This window comes from Panthera uncia, chromosome X, assembly GCF_023721935.1.
Source record: "Panthera uncia isolate 11264 chromosome X, Puncia_PCG_1.0, whole genome shotgun sequence".
Classification (NCBI taxonomy): Eukaryota; Metazoa; Chordata; class Mammalia; order Carnivora; family Felidae; genus Panthera; species Panthera uncia.
This window is the reverse complement of record NC_064817.1, coordinates 48924268-48940379: the sequence shown is the minus strand read 5'-3', so window position 1 is coordinate 48940379 and position 16112 is coordinate 48924268.

The window sequence follows — 16112 nt, the reverse complement described above, 5'->3', positions numbered from 1 at the left end:
TTCAGTGATGGGAAAAGCAAGAAAATCAGACAAGTCCCAGGGCTCTCTAGGTCCTTCTGAAGGAGGAAGGCAGGACTGTAGCTGACAGGGCTCCCAGATGGAGACACTAGAGGGCGCCTTTGCCTAATCCCTCTGGTGTTTCTTCTTAGGGCCAGATTGCCAGTAGCTGGTGCTAGGCATTCCATTCCCAATAAATTTCCTCATCCAAAGTCTGCAGAACTCTGGCCCTCCTTATACACCTTGACACATCTTTGCTCTCCTGTAGAAACAAGGTTTTTCTCACGATCTGTTCAGAGTCAGTGTCTCAAGAGACTTATCCTCAGCCTTCCACCTGGGATTATGGTCCAGTACTTGTGACTGGGAGAGAGGTTTTGCCACGGGGCCCTATCTTTGTTAATTCACCGGGTTTCAAAAGTATGTGGTCATTCAGAGGCCCAGGTAATTTGAAGCAGACCAGCAGAGTATGTTTGGTGTGTGTGGGCTGAGCCAGAGACTTGGGTAGGGAGCTTGCTTCCTTCTGGACCAAGGGCAAATGATGCAAAACATCTTCTGAAATGTCGAGATTTGGCCTATCTGGCATGCAGTTCCTTCCCCTTGCTATATTTCTGACAATTTATATATTTTCTCTCATAGTGACCATGGATCCATCACTCACTCAGCTGGCATCCCTGGGATGGCTGGAAACTCTCATTCTGCTCCTGTATTCAGTGAAAGTTATCAGGCTCTGCTCTACCAAAGAAAACAAGGTCTTTAGTCTGTAGGTGCTTGGTGCTTGGCCTGCTGTACTATGGAGGGTGAAGGGGAGCCAGCTTGCCTCCCCGAAATGGATGATTCAGTTGACTTCATTCTGAGAAGCACACAGTTTTCACATGGGCAGTATGAATGAGGAGGGGTCAGCATTGGAAGAGCCCTTGCCAGGAATTAGGGAACCAAGTCCTTGTTGCAGATTTCTGAGTAAGAGCCCTCAGAGCTACAACTCAAGCACTGCTACCTCCCTCAACTGATGGGAAATGTGGCAGGGATAGAACAAACCAGAAATCACTGGCTCCGAAAGAAAGAATGCAGGCTTCATGCTGACAGAGCTCTCAGGTATAGTTGTTCAGGGGGCTCCGGTGGCTAACCCCACCGGTGTTTCTTATTCCAGATACAACCCAGTTGATAGGAGACTGAACTGGGTACTTCATTCTCAACATTCTCCAAGTCTCATGCGTGATGAACAACTCTGGCAGTGTGTGTCTCCACCACCACCCCTTTGCCCTTTTGATGAAAGAAGGTTTGCATGGAGACTATTCCAAACAGAGTCTTAGAGTAATATCCTCTTTTTTCAGTTTGCAGGTTTCGTGGTGTCCTTTTGACGGTAACACAGATATTGCATTGGGTACTTCTCAATTTGGTTTCAGATTGATGTGGTCTCCCCCAAATCTAAGGTGTGTAAAGGTGCCCAGGGAGAATGCTTGTGGGTAGACTAAGCCAGAGGTTAGTGGTGGATCCCACCTCCCTTGTGGGACAAAAGGAAGGGAAAGTAGAGGTCTCCTTCCTCAATTTCACCCGTGCCCATTTGAATGGATAGCTTTGACTCACCTTGTAGTCATTCCTCTCCCATTGCTGATTTTCTAATTTGGTCTCACTTCACACACTGAGACCATGTGACACTCCCTTACACAACTGAGTTACAATGATTGTGAGTTTCCAGTCAGTTCCTGAGCCAGTGGAGGGTTCTGTGTGTCTGATGTCCCAGAGGGCAATTGATTCTCATGTCCCTGAGCTCTTGTTGCTTAGTAGGCTTTTATAACTATAGTAAATAATTTCTTTTCTTTGGAAACAAGAGTCTCCCTGGAATTGTTTCAAAGCCCTTGTGTCAGAGTCATGTAATTTCCTTTTAAGCTGGGAGTCTGGTGCAATCCTGGGGAGTGTGCAATATGTTTGGCCACAGGCATCCTGCAGTTGGGTTCCAGAATTTGTGGACATCACCAGGCCTAGAGTATCCGTAGGTGGCTGGTGGAGAATAATTTTGTGTAAGATAGGCCAGAGGTTTTAGGAATAGACCTGGCCTCCTGTCTGGATCGAGAGTTAATTAATAAAGGTATCTTTTTCATTGATGGATGCCAGCTCTTTGGAGATGCAGATCTTGGCACTGCTTGTACTCATGCACATCCCAAGGCTGCTTTCCTCGCTACGTCTTCGTTCATGTTCCAGGAGCCATGGCTGTATGAATGGTGCCAGTTTCCCAGTCAGTTCCTGAAGGTATATGAGTCTATTATCCCAGATGAAACTTGGCCCTTCTCTCCCTGAGCACATTGTGTTGCTTATCTGGCTAGCATATGTATGAGCATGGGTATCCAGTTGGCCTCACTCCCCTCACTAATGGAGATCCATTAATTTTGAAGTACAACAGGTTTTCATGTGGGCAGGATGGTCCAGGATCTGCTCAGCACAGAAAGTATCTTTGGATGGAATCCTGCACAAGACCTGCTTCCAAACACTTCCATCATCGGGGAGCACAGCCCTCCTACAGCTGTATCACTGCTACCTTTATGTACTGATGGCAAGGACAGGACACCTATGCAGAACCAGGTCTTTCCCTCTGATTCTGAAAGAAGAATCTGGGCAAGTTTGTTGCTGACGTGGCCTACAGGTGTAACTTATGTATGCAACCATTTTCCAAAGCCCACAGGTGTTTCTTCTTTCTGAGTCAGTGAGCTGGGGAAGACTGTGCCAGTCATGTCACTTCATTATCTCTTATACAGAACTGTGGCCCTCCCTCTATCTTTCACCCTTTTGTTCTATTTTAACTTTTACAGTCATATCGTGGGCCCTGACCTGGGGATTCTGGTCTAGTCATTGTGACTGTGGCAAATGTTTGGCCTAAGGGCCCTGGCTCTTCAGCAGGATAGTTTTCCCTATATGATGGTTCATCTCTGCATGAGTCTCACAAAACTGTGTTTTTGTTTTTGTTTTGCCATGGAAGGTCCTCAGAGCCTCTGGGGTTTCAAGCATCTTGAAAAGACAAAATAACTATAAAATGGGCATCTGTTACACTATCTGAATGATGCCCAGGGCAACATCTATTTGTTTTAAACCAGGGCAACCCCAATGATATGTGGATAGACAAGGCAACCCAGCTCTAGTACCACCCTCTGCATTTCTTCCAGGCATATTGCACATTGGCCACCATCTTGACTCACAAAATCCTCATTATAGGATATACCTGGCTTTCTGCACCACATCATATCATGCTTATCCATTTCATATGGTGGTACACATGTGAGAGCACGTTAATCTTCCAAACATGTGCTGGGAGAAGTGAACAGGTAAGGAGGCAAAGACCAGGTGCTGCCCTCCTGGGTACCACCCTATCTGCCAGTCCCTCCCTTCTTCCATGGTCTTTGGGGCTGTTGAGGGCCTAGTCCTGCTAGCAAGAACTGCCACTGTGGCTACTGTTGAGTGTGATGAAGGAGGACAGCACTGCACAGGCTAATGCCATGTTTGCCACACCATGACCACAAGTGGTTTTGCTGGGCCACTGAGGTTGCTATGGCACTGCCTGATGCACAAAGCTGTTCATGCCTTTTCAACTGACCCAGAAATCTCACTTGGTGGTGACTTGCACTGAAAAATGATACCTGTGGTCCCCTGGCCCATCTGTCCCCTGTGCACTAAGTGCAAGTGCTCTTATTAGTACCGGTTGGGCTGCCTGGCTTGGGCCCCACCTCCAACATGGACAGGCTTGTCTGAAAATCTACTGCCAGGCACGGGTTGAGTGAGTGACAGCTCTATGGTTCCTAAGTCTAAACATGGAAATAGTTATACAAAGAACCATGGGAAAGGAGTGTCCATAAGGAGGGCCAAAGTTCCAAATATCCAATGAGAATGGGAACAATTTGGAAAGGGGCTGTGTAACTTCATGTCCCCTCAGCCAAGAAAGGAGTCTAGCTCCCTTCCCAGTCCTCTGGCCCAGCCTAAGTGCAAATGTTCTAACCTGGGCCCTTCCAATGCTCTAGGTCTCTGAATGCCTGCATGGTTTTGACATCGACTTGCCAGGGTCCTGTGATCAAACCTATCACATAGTCACAAGGATGAGATGAGGATGTCCAGCTGAATGCCAAGGATATTTCTCTGAAAGACTACATGGAATGGACCTCAGAGAGGACCTAGTGTGAATACAGAGCAAAAGGGTGAAAATGGATCCAATGAGGGCCAGAGTTCTTCACTAGGAATGAGGAATGATCATGTGGAGAATGAAGTGACTAGTGCCAACTCCTTGCAAGCTGGCTCTCTCAGGAATAGGCAGGACATGTGGACTTTGGTGAAGGGAGCCCCCTACAGGCTACACCCGGGAGCCCTATCAACAAAGGGTCTGCATTCTTCCTTCAGAAAAAGAGGGAAAGCCCTGGATTTGGGCCTGTTTCTTGCCCTTTCCCATTCGAGGATGGGCGGCAGTGCTAAAGCTGTGGCTGTTTGTGGCTCCTGGCTGATGATCAAGTGGTTAGAACCTGGCCTGGATCCAATATTAACTTTGAAGTCCCTTTGGGCACTAACCACAGCCTGAATCAGAGTACACATGCATGAACCATCTACTCTTCAGGATGAAGGCACCTCTGTCAGCCAGGGGAGGGAGGCCATCTGGTTACCCATCCCTGCTATGACTCTAGCTAAGCACCAAGCCCCCAGAGACAGAGGGACCTACTTACCTCTGGGATACCAGACACTTAGAGCTGTCAATTGGCTCAGGAACTGACTGGGAACTCCACACCAATGGTTGGACCTGGTCTGTGTACCTGACACAGATCCATGGATCCTGAAAAGTTCTAGTGTAAACAGGGTACATTCTTCTGAGGCTCTTGCTTTGAATGGCTCCCAGGTAGAACCTAGTTTGTTTTTTTTTTTTTTAATAAAGCAATACAATGCAAATAGGCAACCTGAAGATCAAAGGTGTTCATTACAGAAGAAAATGGGATAAAGTTAGAATTAAGTGCCTGCTTCTATCTCCTGGTGTGTAAGAAAGACCTGAGGGTCAGTGTAAAAGGAAAACTCCATTGACAACACCCAAGAGTGAAATTCTGCAGGAGTTATGTATTGTTCATTAACAAACAGGAAAAGCTGAGTTTGGTGGTTTTTCCTGTGCTTCCCATAATGAAATAGAATCAGCATCGATTTGGAGGTAAGGGGTTCCTGCACCTAGCTGGTGATCAGGTGTTTGAAGCCTGGAACTGATGCAGTAGTTCTTGAAAGGGCCCTTTTGGTTCTGACCAGGTCCTGAAGCATAGCGTGCATATGGGAATCATGTTCGACTCAGAATGAAGGCATTTCTATCCTTCACTGCACTTACCAGAACTGACCAAGCACCAAGAACTCAGGGACAAGAAGGCCATCCTTCCTTTGATTTGAAGTTACTGTTTGCTCTCACATAGCAAAGTACCATAGTGGGAGTTTAGCACCAATCTGTGGACTCTGCAGTGTGAAGTGAGTGGAAGCCCAATCATCCATGAATGTATCCAAGGACTTAGAAAATAGCAAATTGGTAGGAATGGCTAGAAGGGAGGCCATGATCTACATTACAGATGGGAATGGGTAATGCTGGGCATGTATATCTACCTTCATTTCTCTGTGCTGCATGTGTAAGGCCAGTCCCTCCCCAAACCTCTGGGACCTCCTACACCCATCCACCCATACTCAACTTGGCACCTTCATATGCCCTATTCCTCTCATTGTCAACAGAGTTCTCATGGGAGGTTACAAGAGGTCCTGTTGCCAGTCTATGCCAGTGTCACCATGACTCAACTAGACTCCTCAGTTTAAAGTGGAGGATATTGCTCTGAGACACTGATTCTGAATGGACTCCAGCAAGATCCTAGTTTGAAAAAAAAGAGCAAAAGGAGGGAAATACACAGAGGTCCAAAGTGCTTCATTACAAAGGAGATCAGAATGAAGCTGGCAAGGAGGTGCATAACATAATCTCTGGAGAAGCTGTTGTCTATAGTAAGAAACACCTGTGAGCAGGGGCAAAGAGAAACATCTATTGCCTACACCTGGGTACTCATTTCGCAAAAGGCTTGCACTTTTCTTTCAGAACAAGAAGGATCCTGACCTTCTCTCCTTTGTATGCCCTTACCCTCAAGGAAGTGATTCACTAGTAATTGTGCTGCCGAGGGTACTGTGTTTTTTTTTTTTTAACCAAATCATGGTGCAGTATTCCTTCTAAGGCTTTTTTGGGGCTGAATAGCCTGCAGTCTACTCTGCATGCCTGATCCATCTGCCTTAGAGGATGAAGACATTTCAATCAGCCAGGGGAGGGAGGCAACCCGGCCTCTCCTCACAGAGACTACCTGGGCCAAACAACAGGTGCTCATGGACAGGAGGGTGATTCTTCTTTGGGACAAAGGAACTGATTGCTCTCACATAGCACAGGACCAGAGTGGTATCTCATCACAAATCCTGGATGTTGGTTATGTGGCTGGCAGACCAATTCCACCTGGTTGTGACCCATGACCTAGTTGGGAAAATGGAAAATGGATGGGAAGGGTTATTGGGAGGCCAAGCTTCTACATTACAGAGGAGATTAGGATAAAGTGGGGAATGAAATGTCTAACATGGTCTCTCCTTTAATCAGATGTAAGGTCAGCTCCCTCCCAAACCCTGGCATTGCCTACACATGGACACTCTGCTGGGCACCTTAAATGGCCCTATGCTTCCCATTGTCCACACACTTCCAAAAGGCACATAATGAGGGATCCTGTGTCCCAAGTATGCTAGAGACATCAGGACGTGTCCAGATTCCCCAACTTAAAGGAAAGGATATTTCCCTGAGACACTTGCTCTGAATGTCACCCAGGGAGAAACGACTCTGCAAACAGAAAAAAAGGTATTCATTGAAATGGAAATGTGGAAGGCCAAAGTGCTTCATTATTGATGAGAATGGGACACAGATTAGTATGAAGTGTCTAGAAGGACAATTTCCTGGCAAGGTCCTGCCTAAGGAGTAGGAAACACCTGTGGCCAGAGACAAATGAAACCTCTAAAGGGAAACCTCCTGAAAGCGCAGTCTGCAAGAGGTCTGCATATTTCCTCCTGAAGAGAGGGAAAGCCTCTGGCCTTGACTGTTTTTCCTGCCCTTCTCATCAGGGTGTAGAGGCAGCAGGGATTCAGGGGTAGTGGGTCCATGCTCCAGGCTATTGTTAAAGTGTTTGGAACTGTTCCTGTGGCACATTAGGTTTTGAAGGACCACTGTTTGCACTATCTAGATCCTGGAACATACCTCGTATGCGTGGATTATGTGCTCTTCAGAATCTGAAGCCAGGCACTAACTGCTCTCTGACAGCAGGGCAATCTTTCCTTTGGGTTGTCAGAAACGCATTACTCTTGGTTAGCATAGAAGCAGAGTGAGAACTCACCACCAATTCTTGGGAGCTCACTGTGTGATTGACAGCCTCACTGGCCCACTCAGCCTGCAAAACAAGTCCTGGTTTGCAAATAGCTATGGGATAGGAATGGCTCTATGGACGGCCAAATTTTCATTTTAGATGAGAATGGAAGAGAGCTGAGATGGAAATGTCTCCCTCCATTTGCCCTTGCCCAAGAAGTGAGGTCAGCTGCCTCTCAACACCTTTGGCCCTAGCTAAACACAAATATTCTATGCTGGGTACTTTCCACTGACCTACATCTAATGTTGTCAATATAGATCTGGAAGGCATGTTGCAGAGCTACCACAGCCCAACATATTCTGCCATCACAAGAACTCATCCAGATTCCACAATTAAAATCAGAGGTAATTGCTCTGAACCATGGGATCTGATTGGCCCATCGCAGATTCTAGTTTTAAAAAGATTAAAAAGGGGCTCCTGGATTACTCAGTCGCTTAAGCCTCTGACTCTTGGTTTCGGCTCAGGTCATGATCTCGCATTTTGTGAGTTCGAGTCCCATGTCAGACTTTGTGCTGACAGCTCGGAGCTTGGATCTTGCTTCTTCAGATTCTTTGTCTCCCTCTCTCTCAGCCCTTACCCTGCACGAACTTTTTGTCTTTGTCTCTCCCTCTCTCTCTCTCTCTCTCTCTCACAAAATTAAATAAATATTTTAAAATTTTAAGAGAGAAAAAGAATGGGGCTTTTTCTCCCCCATGCTTTTCAGTTGGTAGAGCATTGGTCTATCACTAAGGTCATGACCTCATGGCTTGCAAGCTCCACCTCCACATCAGGTTCTCTCCTGTCAGAACAGAGTCTGCTTGGGATCATCTGCCCCTTTTTCTCTATCCCTCCCCACCTACACACACACACTCTCTCACTCTCGCTCTCTCTCAAAAATAAAAATGAACACAAAATGGAGGAAAAGTATGGAAATAGATACACAGAGGGACAGTGTTCCTATGAGAGATGAGAATGGGATAAGTCTGAGGATGCAATGACTAGTACAATCTCCTGGCAAGCTGTCTTGGGAATAAGAAACACATATGGTCTAGGGCAAAGGAAAACCTCCAGTGTTTACAGAGGGAGACCTCATGGCAAGATGCCTATATTCTTACTTGAGAAAGAGAAGGAAAGCTTTGGGAGTTCACTGTTTTCCCTTTCCATCCTATCAGTGGATAGAAGCAACAGTGATTCAAGGGTAGGGGGTATGTGCTCAAGTATTTATAACTGGGATGTGGTGCAGTAGTTCTTGAATGGTCTCTTTCAGTGCTAAGTAGGTCCTCAAGAATACTTCCCATGGGTGAACCAACTGCTCTTCAGAGTAAAAGCATTTTGAACACCCAGGGAGGGAGACAAGAAACCATTATTTCTTTTATCAGCCAGCCAAACACCAAGTATTCCCAGGAAGGCAGTCTTTCCTTTGGGATATCAGAAAGTGACTGCTCTTGGTTAGCATATATTAGAGTCAGAGCTCATTAGGAATGGCTGGGCACTTACTATGTGGGGGACAGCCTCATTAGCCTTCCCTGGGACCCACAACATATGATCAATACAGCCAGAGACTTGGAATGGCTACACACAGGGCCAAAGGTTTTCATTTCAGCTGAGAATGGGATAAATCTGAGAATGAATTGTCTAGCTCCATGTTCCTCTTTTCCCAGAAGGGAAGATAGCTTCCTCTGGATATCTCTGATTCTGACTACACACAAGCATTCATGCTGGCTGGGCACCTTGAAATGCCCTGGGCTTACCTTTGTCAACATAATACTGAAAGGCAATTTTTGAGAGACCGTGTGGCCCAGTGTATCCTAGAGCGACAAGAACTTGTCCAGATTTTCTAGTTAAAAGTAGAAGAAATGGCTCTGAGATACTGTGCCTGAATGGAAAACAGGGAGAACTGAACTATAAAAAGCAACAGGGAGGGGGAGAATACACAGAAGATCACAGTTCTTTATTAACAGAAGAGAATTATATATAACAGAAAGTGAAGCGACTAGCACAATATCCTGGCAAGATGGTTGTCTCAGGAGTAAGACACGGTGTGGGTTAGGACAAAGGGAAACCTCCTGCACTGTTCCTACAGGAGACATAAAGTTTCTGGTATTGGATTTTTTTTTCGTCCTTTCCTCTGAGGCAGTCATGCTACAGTTAGAAGTTTTTGACTTGAGGCTGACCCTCAAGTATTCAGAAAGTGGCTCTGCTGCACTGATCCTTGAATGGGATGTTTCTGCACATTCTCCAGGTCCTGAATACTGCAAGTGGGTGAACTGTCTGCTCTTCAGAATGAAGGCATCTGTAGCAGCCAGTGGTTGTAGTTCTGCTATTACCATGCCAACTCCAGGCTTTCAAGCACAAAGTCATCAGTGAAAGGGAGTCAGTGTATCCTTTTGTGTATCAGAAACTGCTTTCAGTTAGCATTCAAGCACCATGGGACCTCTCTACCAATCTCTGGGTTTTCACTGAATTATTTACAGGATCACTGTGCCTAGTGGGAACAAAGATATTAGTAGACAAAGCACAAAGGAAGGGGCACCTGGGTGGATCAGTCGGTTAAGTGGCTGACTCTTGATTTCAGCTCCGGTCATGATCTCATGGTTGTGATATCAAGCCCCGCATCAGGCTTTGTGCTCACAGCGTGGAGACTGCTTCAGACCTTCTGTCTTCCTCTTTTTGTCCCTACCCCAATAATTCTCTCTCTCTCTCACTCAAAAATGAGACATGTTTACAAACAGGTTTCAAAACAAGAAAGAAAACCAGTGATGGAATAAGAATGGATGCATGGAGGGCCAAAGTTCCTCCTTTCCCATGAGAAAGGGATTAAGCAGAGAATAGAGACACTAGTATAATCTATTGAAGCTGGCTGTCTTCAGAATAGGAAGCACTTATGCACTGTGGAAAGGGCAAGCACCACTGGTGTTGCCTGGAAGCCCAGTCCAGAGGAAACCTTCATCTGGAATTCAAATGATAATGGGATACAACTGAAAATGTACTGTTTAGCTCAGTGTTTTCTTGTTTGCAGAAGCAGGACTGGTTTTCTCCTAACTTTTCTGGGCCTGCCTACATGTAAACATTCCATGCTGGGTCCCTCAAATGTGCTAGGTTTCCTGATGTATGCATGGTTCTAAAACACACGTACTGAAAGACCCTATAGCCCAAAGTATCCCAGAGTCCAGGGAACATTACCCAAGTCCTCAGTTAAAATGAGACTGAATTGGCCTTAAATCTGGCCCCAAATTCAGACCAGAGGAAACCTAGTTTGAAAAAAGGACCAAACATGGACATGGATACACAGAGGCCCAAACTTCTTTCATACAGAGGAGAATAGGATAAAGCAAAGAATAAAGTGACTACCCTAATCTCAAGGGTAAGACACACCAAAGGTTTGGGCCCAGGGATATGTCCATTGACTACACCTGATGCCCCTACTGCAAGAAATGTTCATCCAGAAGGTTGGTAAGCCAGGAATTCTGGCCATTGCCTTTTCTCCTGTCCTTTCCATCAAGTAGAGATGCAATATTCGTTCAGTGATTCAAGGTCAGTCTCCCTGCAGACCTTCAAGTGTTGAGAACCAGCCTCTTGTGCACGAGTCTTTGCCTGGGCTCTTTCTGCACTGACCCATGTCTGCGAGCAAAGTGCCCATCTGAGAGCCTTCAGCTTTTCAGAATGAAGGCAGCTCAATGAGCCAAGTGAGGGACACAGTCAGGGTAAATATCCCCATGCCACCTGCAGCCTGTCAAGCACCACACTTTCAGTCAAAGGAGAGCGATTTTCTCTTTGGGATGTCAGAAATTGCTTGTGGTTAGCGCAGTGTCAGGGGAGCTCACCATTAATCCCTGAGTGCTTGTTATGTGATTGACGACCCCATTTCTCCTGATTGTTTCCCTAAACTTAGGAAATCTGGAAGGGGATGGGCCCCATGGAGGGCCAGAGTTCTTTATTTGAGGAGAGATATAGGATATAATTTAGAATGTGGTGCCCCTCTCTTCAGAAGTGAGGCTGGTTCCATCCCACTCCTCTGTCCCTACCTACCTGCAAACATTCTGTGCTGGGCTCCTTCAAATGCCCTATGTATTTTGTGGCCAATGGTAAGGCTGAAAGGCAAGCCCTGTGTGTGGGCCCATGCTGCCCAACTTTTCTCCAATTTGGGAGGACGTGGCCTGCTTCCTCACTTGATGAGAGAGGACATGGCTCTTGCATTCTGGCCCTGATTCCCCACAGTGAATGCCTAGGTAGAAAAAGTGCCAGGGTATGGGAATGGAGACATCAATGGCCCAAGTTCTTCACTACAGATGAGGACAGGATAATGCTGAGAGTGAAATGAGTAGCTAAGCTCCTTCCGGCCCCACAAGGGAGGCCAGCTCCCTCCCAGCTCCTCCTGACTTGGCCTGTGGGCAGAAATTCTATTTTGGGCACCTTGCAATGCCTTAGGTCTCCCTTTGTCAATAGAGTTAGGAAAGGCACGTCTCAAGGGGCCCTGTTGTGTAACCTATAGCTGAAGAAGTTGAGCTCAACACCACTGTCTAGTTAAAAGCAGAGGAGATCTCTTTTGGACACTGACTGTGAATGTTTCACAGGGAAGACTTAGTTTGAAAAAGGGCAACATGATAGAAATGGATACATGGAGTGTCAAAGTTCTCCTTATCAAATGAGAATGGACTAAATCTGAGAATGAAGTGACCAGAACACTCTTTTGGCAAGTTGGCTGTCTTGGGAATGAGAAATACCTCTTGGCTGGGGCAAAGGATTCCTCCATTGGCTACCCTGGCAACAAGTTTTGCAAGAATTCTTCTTTTGGGACTTCAGAAAGGGTGAGAAGCTTCTGGAACTGAGTGGATTTCTTACCCTGACCTATAGTGGATAGTCACCAGTGGTTTTGGTGTAATGTGTTTTGACACTTGTGTGTTTGGAATCAGGCTCTGTGGAAGTATTCCTTTAACAGGCAATGCCCTGGCCAGTTCTGGAAGCTAAATGCTCATCTGGGAACCATTTGCTTTCCATATGAAGGCATCTCAAGCAGTCAGGGTAAGGAGGCAACCTGGGCATTGTTATGCCCAGAATTCGTGATCCCCAAAGACCACCAGGGAGCAGAGTCCGATGCAAAAGCAAAGAGCCTTTATTCAAGCTAGCTCGAGCTCAATCCCCTACCTGCACCAACGCAGCAGTGAGATACCGGAGGGAGAGCAAGTTTCAAAAGCACAAAGGTTTTTTAGGGGTCTAGGGGCAGTTGGTGAGGTAATGGCTGTGGCCTCAGCCGATTGGCTGGGGAAGGGTCATGGCCTCGGCCAATTGACTGGGGAAGGGTCAGAGTCCTGATACGCAGGTTGCCGGGCGTGTTTTGATTGGGAAGTTTGAATGGGTGAGTGGGAGGTTACTCAAGGGGAGAAGGCGTGGTCTGAGGTTTCTGCGATTTTCCCGGAAAGGGGCCATGTCGGGGACATAGTCGCTCAAGGTGGAGGACTCAGAACAAGATGGAGTTGGCTGGCGTAAGTCCGCTCTTTCAGGTATGTGGGACCCAAGGAATTTAACAAAAATCCCCTACCCCTGGACAACCAGAGTAAGACTAACTCCATTTTGTGCTACACCCACCATCTCATGTATAACCCCCACAGGACCTACTTATTGCTTAAGACACTCCCCCACCCTAGTCAAGCCGCTGAGCACACCCTTACTGGAAACCGGCTCATATAGGAATATGGAACCCCTAACCGCCAAAGAATGTAAACCCCGCCTTTTGCCCACCAAACTTGCGCGCCAATTCTGACCAGAGTGATAGTTTAGTTCAAACAGTTACTATAGGGTAAATTGTAATTCAATTGGCCACCTGCGTGTGGACTGACATGACTATGCAACTTTCTGTATGTGTTACAATCTCATTGGCCACTGGCCCTTATAAAACTGCTATGCCTTTTAATCTAGGGGTCCAAGTCCTTGCTCTGCTGTGTTGGGTATACTTGGGCCCAAGCTCGAGCTTGCAAATAAACCCTCGTGCGTTTGCATCGGTATCGGCTCCTTGGTGGTCTCTTGGATTCGAAATCGGGGGCATTACAGGTAACCATCAATGCCAAGCCCCACAAGGTCAGTCACAGGTAGTTCATCATTCTTTGCGTATCTCAGAAACTGTTTGCTCTAGGCTAGTATAGGAATGGAGTGGGAGTTGACCACCAATCCCTGGGCATTTGCTGTGTGAGTGAAAGCCCTACCACATTTCAATGTGACTCAAGACCTCTTTAGAAAAACAGCTAGGGGATCAGAATGGACATATGATGGGTCAAAGGTCTTCATTTCAGCAGAGAATAGGATAAAACTGAGAAGAAACTGACAGACTCTGTTGCTCTTCTCCCCGAAATTCACGATGCTTCCTCCTAATTCTCTGGCCTTGCCTAACACCAACATTTTGTCTGGCACCTTCAAGTGCCTATTTCTTTTTCAATATGTCAAAATATTTCAAAAAGGCAAGTCCCAAGGGGGTTTTGCCCAACCTATGCCAGAGTCAGGATGACTTGGCCAGGCTCCCCAAATAAAATGAGGGGACATTGCTCTTAGGTCTGGCCTTGAATTCCCCACAGTGGGGACTTACAAAAAGAGCAAGGAAATGGGACTGGATACACAGAAAGCCAAAGATCTTCATTTCAGATGAGAACGGGATCATTTTGGGAATAAGGAGAATAGCACAATATCCTGCCAAGCTTGCTGTTTTCTGAAGGAACAAACACACGTGGGCTGGGTAAATGGGAATCATCCATCTGCTTCAGGAGGGAGGAGAAGGAAAGCTGAGGGACAAACACAAGCTAACATTACCTGACCGCCCCCAGGTGGGATATGTGTGACATTCCTCAGATACTCCTGGCTGCCCAAGGGCAAAGGAAATGACAGAAAACAAATGGTTAAAGTGATAGAGCCTCCATCAATTGACAAGTGTCTTAGTAAATAACAAGAAAACGTCAGGAGACTAATCTTCAGAAACCTATATAGACTCAGTTTCCTGGAGCCCCAACATCACACTGACCTTAATAGTGATGTGAGGAACAAAGAAAAGAAGGAAATTGCATATAAAACTGAATTACCTGGGGTTTTTGGGTGGCTGAGTCGCCTAAGCCTAGGACTTTAACTCAGGTCATGATCTCAAGGTTTCTGGGTTCCAGGTCCATAGGGGCTCTGTGCTGACAGGTCAGAGTCTGGAGCCTACTTCAGATTCTGCGTCTCCCTCCTTCTCTGCCCCTGTCCCGGTGCAAGATCTCTCTCTCTCTCTCTCTCTCTCTCTCTCTCTGTCTGTCTCTCACTCTCTCTCCCTCCCCCTTTCCCAAAAAATAAACATTTAAAAACAATTACAACTTTATTTCCTTGTTCCCTGCAGCCCATTGACAAATACTTGAGCCTGGCAGAGTCAAGTGTTTCTCCAGGAACTCCCTTCTGCCTTAATGTAAATGTTTTGCTAGAGGGAAAAACCACTGTAGTTTGACAATAGCTAGGCCACCAGTAATCTGTGAGTCCTTAGCATATGAAAGTCTCCTTGTAAACTTGACATTTGACTTTGTCTTCCCCAAGCCCATGGTATATCAATAGGCTTTCTTCACATTAATAATAATATTAATAATTAATAATAATAACAACAACCACAACAATAAATCAGAAGAAACACACTGAGGACCAAAGTTGTTCACCTCAGGTGAAAATGGAATGAAGCTGTGACTGCTGACATGAGCACCATTTTCTAGGCAAGGTTGCTGTCCCGAGAATAAAAAGTAAACACCTGGTGGGTTGCGATGAAAGGAAGCACCAGTCACAAGAAAATGCATCCTGACCTAGATAGGGCAGTTAGGTTTCTGGCTCTTGCCTTACTCTTCCATTAAGTGGGTAGAGGCACTCATCTTCTATCTAAATGTTGGCTTCTTTGTTCTGACCATCAGCCATATCTGTGGAATTGGGTTCTGGTCCCAGAGTCCTTGAATGGACTCTGTCCTGACCGTCTGGAGAAGAACAGTGGTCATGCTGAAACTTTGTTCTTTTCAGAATTCAGGAACATCACAGGGGCAATTGGGATCAGGGTAACCAACCACTCTCAGACCAACAGAAGCCTGCCAAACACAGAGGTCTCAGTAAAGGGGGCAATATGTCCTTAGTAATCACCATATGTCAGCTGGTTGTGAATGCTGGACACTCTCTGAGTCAAAGCTACATGGTTCCTGACTCTGACCTCTGATCCCCATCTACCCTTGCATACAAGTGAGGATGGCCCCCTCCCAATAACACTTACCCCTTTCCAAGGCCATTTGCATTCTGTTGCCAAGATACGTCTCACAGGTGAGCCCATGGAGAACCTATTGCTCCAGTTATCCTGGATTTAGGGAAACTGAGCAGGACTCCACAATTAAAATCGGAGAGAAATACTTCCAGGCTCAGACTCTCAGTCCCTCACAGGAAATCCTGGTTAAAAAAAGATCAAGAGAAATGGAAGGGGTGAACCTTGGTCCAAATTGCTTGTCTCAGATGATAATGGAACAAAACTGTGAATGAAGTGACTGGCACAATTCCTGGAGAAGCTTGATGTCCTATGACTAGGGAAAGCCTGTGCATTATAGAGAAGTGGAACACATTTTACCTACCCGTGGGAGTCCTAATGTAGCATCAAAGCCCTACATTTGAACTAAAACTGTTATGGAACCAGGCTGGAATGCTGGTGGAAAAACCAAGCAGCACTCGGAGATCTTGGTG